Raw genomic sequence first — 8337 nt, forward strand, 5'->3', positions numbered from 1 at the left:
ATATTGTAATTAAGTGCTTTCATTGTCTGCTTATGTGCCCCCTTTATACAGTTGAAGTCAGAAGTTTACATACACTTAGGTTGGAGTCCTTAAAATTCGTTTTTCAACCACTCCACAAATGTCTTGTTAACAAACTATAGTTTTGGCAAGTCGGTTAGGACATCTACTTTGTGCATGACACAAGTAATTTTTTCAACAATTGTTTAGAGACAGATTATTTCACTTATAATTCACTGTATCACAATTCCAGTGGGTCAGAAGTTTACAAACACTAAGTTGACTGTGCCTTTAAACAGCTTGGAAAATTCCAGAAAATGATGTCATGGCTTTAGAACCTTCTGATAGGCTAATTGACATCATTTGAGTCAATTGGAGGTGTACCTGTGGATGTATTTCAAGACCTACCTTCAAACTCAGTGCCTCTTTGCTTGACATCAAAAGAAATCAGCCAAGACATCAGAAAAAAATTGTAGACCTCCACAAGTCTGGTTCATCCTTGGGAGCAATTTCCAAATGCCTGAAGGTACCACGTTCATCTGTAAAAACAATAGTACGCAAGTATGAACACCATGGGACCACGCAGCCGTCATACCGCTCAGGAAGGAGACGCATTCTGTCTCCTAGAGATGAACGTACTTTGTTGTGAAAAGTGCAAATCAATCCCAGAACAACAGCAAAGGACCTTGTGAAGTATCTATATCCACAGTAAAACGAGTCCTATATCGACATAACCTGAAAGGCCTCTCAGCAAGGAAGAAGCCACTGCTCCAAAACCGCCATAAAAAAGCCAGACTACGGTTTGCAACTGCACATGGGGACAAAAAATCTTACTTTTTGGAGAGATGTCCTCTGGTCTGATTAAACACAAATAGAACTGTTTGGCCAAAATTACCATCGTTATGTTTGGAGGAAGAAGGGGGGCGCTTGCAAGCCGAAGAACACCATCCCAACTGTGAAGCACGGAGGTGGCAGCATCATAATGTGGGGGTGCTTTGCTGCAGAAGGGAATGGTGCACTTCACAAAATAGATGGCATCATGAGGAAGGAAAATTATGTGGATATATTGAATCAGTCTGGTTCATCCTTGGGAGCAATTTCAGAACGCCTGAAGGTACCATGTTCATCTGTACAAATAGTAGTATGCAAGTATAAACACCATGGGACCACGCAGCCGTCATACTGCTCAGGAAGGAGACGCATTCTGTCTCCTAGAGATGAACATACTTTGGTGTGAAAAATGCTCCAAAACCGCCATAAAAAAGCCAGACTACGGTTTGCAACTGCACATGGGGACAAGATCGTTCTTTTTGGAGAAATGTACTCTGGTCTGATGAAACAAAAATAGAACTGTTTGGCCATAATGAGCATCGTTATGTTTGGAGGAAAAAGGGGACTGCTTGCAAGCCGAAGAACACCATCCCAACTGTGAAGCATGGGGGTGGCAGCATCATGCTGTGGGGGTGCTTTGCTGCAGGAGGGACTGGTGCACTTCACAAAATAGTTGCCATCATGAGGAAGGAAAATGATGTGGATATATTGAAGCAACATCTCAAGACATCAGTCAGGAAGTTAAAGCTTGGTCGCAAATGGGTCTTCCAAATGGACAATGACCCCAAGCAAACTTCCAAAGTTGTGGCAAAATGGCTTAAGGACAACAAAGTAAAGGTATTGGAGTGGCCATCACAAAGCCCTGACCTCAATCCTATAGAAAATGTGTGGGCAGAACTGAAAAAGCGTGTGCGAGCAAGGAGGCCTACAAACCTGACTCAGTTACACCAGCTCTGTCAGGAGGAATAGGCCAAAATTCACCCAACTTATTGTGGGAAGCTTGTGGAAGGCTACCCGAAACGTTTGACCGAAGTTAAACAATTTAAAGGCAATGCTACCAAATACTAATTGAGTGTATGTAAACTTCTGACCCACTGGGAATGTGATGAAATAAATAAAAGCTGAACTAAATCATTCTCTCTACTATTATTCTGACATTTCACATTCTTAAAATGAAGTGGTTATCCTAACTGACCGAAGACAGGGAATTTTTACTAGGATGTCAGGAATTGTGAAAAACTGAGATTAAATGTATTTGCCTAAGGTGTATGTAAACTTCCGACTTCAACTGTATATCCTATGGTTCTGACTTGGTGTACAGGGAGAACACTGTAAGAACGTTCCGTGTTCTGTATTCTGTCGCTGTACATTTCAAAAGTGCTGAACAAATAGTTATATTGACTACGTCCGTCCTAGCTCGCTTATTAATGTCTTAATCAAAATTACGGATTGCCTGTTATCCGCTTGTCGTCCTCTTATGCCATAGTTTGTACATCTCAATAGCCAGTAGAAACCACATTTGTTTAAGCAAGTCAGCCATATCAGCTTAGTTTTTTTTAAAGGCAGTAAATGAGGCTGAATGAACTGTTTCGCTGCCAGACAAGGCTCCGCTGATACCAGATGTAGCAGTGGTAAGGTGTTGGGACTGCTGTTGGGACTGCTGTTGGGACAGCTTTATGTAGGCCCTAACAGTTTGTGGGCAACGTTTGTCACCGTTATAGTTCAATTAATGTATTGTTTAGTGTTGTGTCGTGCAGTGTAATGTGGTGGCTTTGCTGGCATTCATCCCACATTTTTTGTTTTGTGTGCCCCGCCAAGATTTACATGCTAAAATCGTCACTGTTCTCTTTCAACCAATCAGATCACCTTCAACCAATCAGAGGACAGCCCATTTCAAAGCACAGTTTTTGGCAAAGTGGGATTTTGTCCTAAACCCACACATTGTTTTTGAGAGGATTCTGATTGGACCGGCCATTTTCTAACTTATTCTAAACGCCCATCTATTTGAGAAAGGCCAAACTGATTCGTGAAGTGAAACAGAATGGTGGACGCAGTGATCAGGCTGTTTCCACCAGGCTACCACCAACCTGTCTCCTAGTGAGGCCTTTTCTTATTTCCACTCTCACGGGTCGCTGAAAAGATCCACCCACTGACTGTTGAGCTTTCACCCAACCAATCACATTAATTCTGCCCTAGAGGCAGACCTTACCTCAGAACAAGATTGAACAAGGAAAACTCCACTGAGCTATTTAGAAGTCTAGAGTATTGGTTGCCATGACTACCATCATTGCTATACAGTGCAGTTTATTGTCATCATTAATATATAGTGATATCTACTGTCATCCTTGATATATAGTGATATCTACTGTGATCATTGATATAAAGTGATATCTACAATCATCATTGATATATATTGATATCTGCTGTCATCATTGCTACATAGTGATATTGAATGTAATCATTGATATATAGTGATATCTACTGTCATCATTGAGCAAGTTGAGGTGACTAAACTGCTTGGAGTAACCCTGGATTGTAAACTGTCATGGTCAAAACATATTGATACAACAGTAGCTAAGATGGGGAGAAGTCTGTCCATAATAAAGCGTTACTCTTTCCTTCTTAACAGCTCTATCAACAAGGCAGGTCCTTCAGGCTCTAGTTTTATTGCACCTGGACTCCTGTTCAGTCGTGTGGTCAGGTGTCACAAAGAGGGACTTAGGAAAATTGCAATTGGCTCAAAACAGGGCAGCATGGCTGGCCCTTGGATGTACACAGAGAGCAAACATTAATAATATGCATGTCAATCTCTCCTGGCTCAAAGTGGAGGAGAGATTGACTTCATTACTGCTTGTGTTTGTGAGAGGTGTTGACATGTTGAAAGCACCGAGCTGTCTGTTTGAACGACTGGCACACAGCTCAGACACCCATGCATACCCCACAAGACATGCCACCAGAGGTCTCTTCACAGTCCCCAAGTCCAGCACAGACTATGGGAGGCGCACAGTACTACATAGAGCCATGACTACATGGAACTCTATTCCACATCAGGTAACTGATGCAAGCAGTAGAATCAGATTTTAAAAACAGATTAAAAATACACCTTATGGAACAGCGGGGACTGTGAAGCAACACAAACATAGGCACAGACACATTCATACACACACATGATAACATACGCTCTATACACACACATACACATGGATTTTGTGTTGTAGATATGTGGTAGTGGAGTAGGGGCCTGAGGGCACACACTTTGAATGCTGTGAAATCTGTTATGAATGTAATGTAATGTTTTGTGTGCCTTAATTTTGCTGGACCCCAGGAGGAGTAGCTGCTGCCTTGGCAGCAGCTAATGGGGATCCATAATAAATACAAATACAAATACAAATAGGCTCATTCTGTTCAGAATAACCCAGGGTATGACCCGATGTCATCTTGTAACTGTAAATCAAACATAGTTGACATTGTATATGACATGAGTTTTATGATTTGGAAACTAGAAGTGCACATTTGGATTCACGGGTGTTTGGCTTGCTTGTATGACATCAACGTGGTATTTATTATAATCCTCAAAGTCTCATCTTTCAAAATACACTGAGTCATCTTAATTTACAGCATTTCCCCTACTCAGACAACAAAAAAGGGCGGTACGTCCTGTATGAACACAAACTCACTTCCTTGACAACTTCCTTCACAACAGCTCTGCTCCAGGAAGCAGAAGAAGTATGAATGCCCTGACATCTGCAGAGGCCGCAACGCAGTAAATGCTGTACGGACTATACAGGTGCCAGATTGACCATCAATTGGCTTTTACTATGTTCCAATTTAATATTCAACCCCTATAAAGGTACGGGTGTAAAGGTTTACGACTTAGTCTGAGTGTCTGGTTAAGGTGCTCTGCTAATGTGCACTGTAACTGTATTTCTTCTATATACCCAATAAACTCTGTGTTAAATATGATATTTTCATCCTTGATGCAATAAACTACATGATCTTAGTATGCTTGTTACAGTGTTTACATTTCAACAAGTATCTTATAGCTATGTCTGTCTGTCTGTCTGTCTGTCTGTCTGTCTGTCTGTCTGTCTGTCTGTCTGTCTGTCTGTCTGTCTGTCTGTCTGAGAGTGAACAACAGTCCAAATGGCTTAGCAGGGAATTTTGAAGATGGAAAACAGACCAAGACCTCCACTACAGCTACAGGTGGGTTAAAAATAAAAATAAAAAGTTTTGAAAATATACACCAATGAACACTCCTACAGCCATCACTTTATGCATGTGTAATATGGTATGATGATAACATTCCCTCTCTCTGTAATGTGTTTTTGTGTCTGTAGTCAATACCATGGTCCACATGTGTGGTGCTTTATTCTACACTTTTACTCTATGCATTTATTATTCACAATGATTTGATCTTTCAACCATCACAAACCTGTCCATCTGATGGTGCTGTTCACCAAACAACAAAACAGCATTGCTAAATCCTCAAATCCTCAAAATACTCAGTAACTTGCTTTATTTTTTATGAAATCTTAGGAAATGTATGTTGTTTAAAATCCACTATCTGAGGAAACGAAACTGATCTGAGTCTCTTCGTTGCATCACAGTAATATCAAGCGTTTATTATTGGACAAGTTGAGGTAGACCCTCCCCGTTTCAGCCCATTTGCTTTAGTTTCGTCCTAGTGAATAAGACCCTGCTCTCACGCATATAAACGTAGAACAGAGTCAGTTCATGTTGATGGAATGTGTGTACTAGACTAGGAGAGCATGTCATCAGGTGGCTCACTAGGGAGAAAGGGAGATGTAGGATGTGTCCCAAATGGCAGCATATTCCCTGTATAGTACAGTACTTTTGGGCCTTCAAGGCTGTGTTAAAAAATAATGCACTACATAGGGAATAGGGTGCCATTTGGGACGGAGTCATAGAAAACAACTGGTTGTGAACCATTTCCAAGAACTGCTCGTATGTATTGAAATGTAAAACCGAGAGTCATGTTATTAGTTTCAGTTTCACAGTTATGGATGTTCTGTGAATCACCTGGCCCTAAATCTCTCTTTGTTTCTTTATGTTCTTGCAGAACACTGGATAAGAACAGGACAAGCACTGATCCCCTCCTCAGACACAACTAAAGACTCTGAACAAGTGAACTGCTACTGTATTCTTACTGTATTCTTTCTGTATTACAGTACATATCCCCCACTCCCCTGTATAACTTGACCGTAAAACACCGGTGCGCCATAACCAATCGGAGCTGCAGTAGGCCTATATGCAAATAGGCCATTGCCATACATGGATTTGTGCCATTCACTTTGAACTGTACTGTTTTACAGCATGAGCGGTCATAAGTAGATGCACTTGTTTTGATATCAAAGAGAGAGCTGCGTGTAGCCACGTGTGCATATTTGTTCATATTATTTGCTAGTTAGTGAGTTATTAGCCCAGCTATAGCTAATTTGTAGTCAGCAATGTGGGAGTGATTGAGCACAAAACGTGTACATTTCTAGCCATCTTTGAAAACCTTTTTATGTCTTAAAGGGGCAGTGTAGTATTTTTAGACAGGCTTGAATAAACTAAGTAGCCAATAGGCAGAGGGTAGCATAATTTGTCTGTTTCTCTGTAATATAGTAATGGGAATAATAATTAATTTTCTTTTGTAAAGTGGTTTCTTGCATCAAACAACACAACGTGTTCAGTCACCTCCTTGTCTGACAGACAAGTGGGTAAACAGGTTAATGTCAAGCCCTCCATGTTTTTTTCAAAAGTCTCATGGAATGTAGGCCTACATTGAACACACATTGGCTGCTACTGTAGGCTGAATGATAGAACAGCTATTTCCATGTTAAAATGTTATGGGATGCATTTTCTCCATTGTTTTTTATGGGAGGCCACTATGGTAGACCTACATTATGATCAAATAGCCACAGTAGCCTACTTGACCACTGTTAAAACTGTAACTTAAAGTGGGTACAGCCTCAGTGTTCACTGTAAACGTGAACCAGAAGTTGCACAGACATTTTACAAGGTTTAAATTTGCACTCAGCAGACTTGAAATTTGCTTAGTGCCCAAAAATATTACAGGGAACATTGGTTACAACCGCCCCCAATAGTGACGGTTGCCGTGCTAACCACTCTCAACTTCCTGCTTTACCTGGCCTACTCTGCACGCCTAGGTTTTATCAATGTGTGGGAGAGGAGGGAGTGGAGGAAGAGAGGGAGAGGAAGGAGAGGAGGGAGAGGAAGGAGAGGAGGGAGAGGAGGGAGAGGAAGGAGAGGAGGAGGAGGAGGGAGAGGAGGGGAGAGGAGAGGAAGGAGAGGAAGAAGAGAGGAGGGAGAGGAGGGAGAGGAAGGAGAGAGGAGGGAGAGAGGAAGGAGAGGAGAGAAAGAGGAGGAAGGAGAGGGAGAGGAAGGAGAGGAAGGATAGAGGAGGGAGAGGAAGGAGAGGAATGAGAGAGGAGGGAGAGGAAGGAGAGGAGGGACAGGAAGGAGAGGAGGAGGAGGAGGAGGAGGGAGAGGAGGGGAGAGGACGGGAGAGGAGAGGAGGGAGAGGAAGGAGAGAGGAGGGAGAGGAAGGAGAGGAAGGAGAGAGGAGGGAGAGAGGGAGGAAGGAGAGGGAGAGGAAGGAGAGGAAGGAGAGGAAGGAGAGGAATGAGAGAGGAGGGAGAGGAGGGAGAGGAGGGAGAGAGGTGGTAGAGGAGGAGAGAGGAGGGAGAGAGGAGGGAGAGGATGGAGAGGGGAGGGAGAAGAAGGAGAGAGGAGGTAGAGGATGGAGAGAGGAGGGAGAGAAGGGAGAGGATGGAGAGGAGGGAGAGTAAGAAGAGGAAGGAGAGAAGAGGGAGAGGAAGGACATAGGAGGGAGATGAGGGAGAGAGGAGGGAGATATGAAGGAGAGAGGAGGGAGAGGTAGTAGAGAGGAGGGAGAGGAAGGAGAGAGGAGGGAGAGGAAGTAGAGGAAGGAGAGGAAGGAGAGAGGAGGGAGAGGAGGGAGAGGAAGGAAGGAGAGGAAGGAGAGAGGAGGGAGAGGAGGGAGAGAGGTTGGAGAGGAGGGAAAGGAAGGAGATGAAGGAGAGAGGACTGAGAGAGGACGGAGAGGAAGGAGAGAGGAGGGAGAAGAGGGAGAGAGGAGGGAGAGGAAGGAGAGAGGAGGGAGAGGAGGGAGAAGAAGAAGAGAGGAGGGAGAGAGGAGGGAGAGGAAGGAGAGGGGAGGGAGAAAAAGGAGAGAGGAGGTAGAGGAGGGAGAGAGGAGGGAGAGGAGGGAGAGTAAGAAGAGGAAGGAGAGAGGAGGGAGAGGAAGGACATAGGAGGGAGAGGAGGGAGAGAGGAAGGAGAGAGAAGGGAGAGGAAGGAGAGGGGAGGGAGAGAAAGGAGAGATGAGGGAGAGGAGGTAGAGGAAGGAGAGGAAGGAGAGAGGAGGGAGAGGAGGACGAGAGGAGGGAGAGGAGGGCGAGAGGAGGGAGAGGAGACAGAGAGGTGGGAGAGGAGGGAGGGGAAATTAATTTAGTTGCTCTT

This window comes from Coregonus lavaretus, assembly GCF_964263955.1.
Source record: "Coregonus lavaretus genome assembly, contig: HAP1_SCAFFOLD_969, whole genome shotgun sequence".
In the NCBI taxonomy this organism is placed as follows: Eukaryota; Metazoa; Chordata; class Actinopteri; order Salmoniformes; family Salmonidae; genus Coregonus; species Coregonus lavaretus.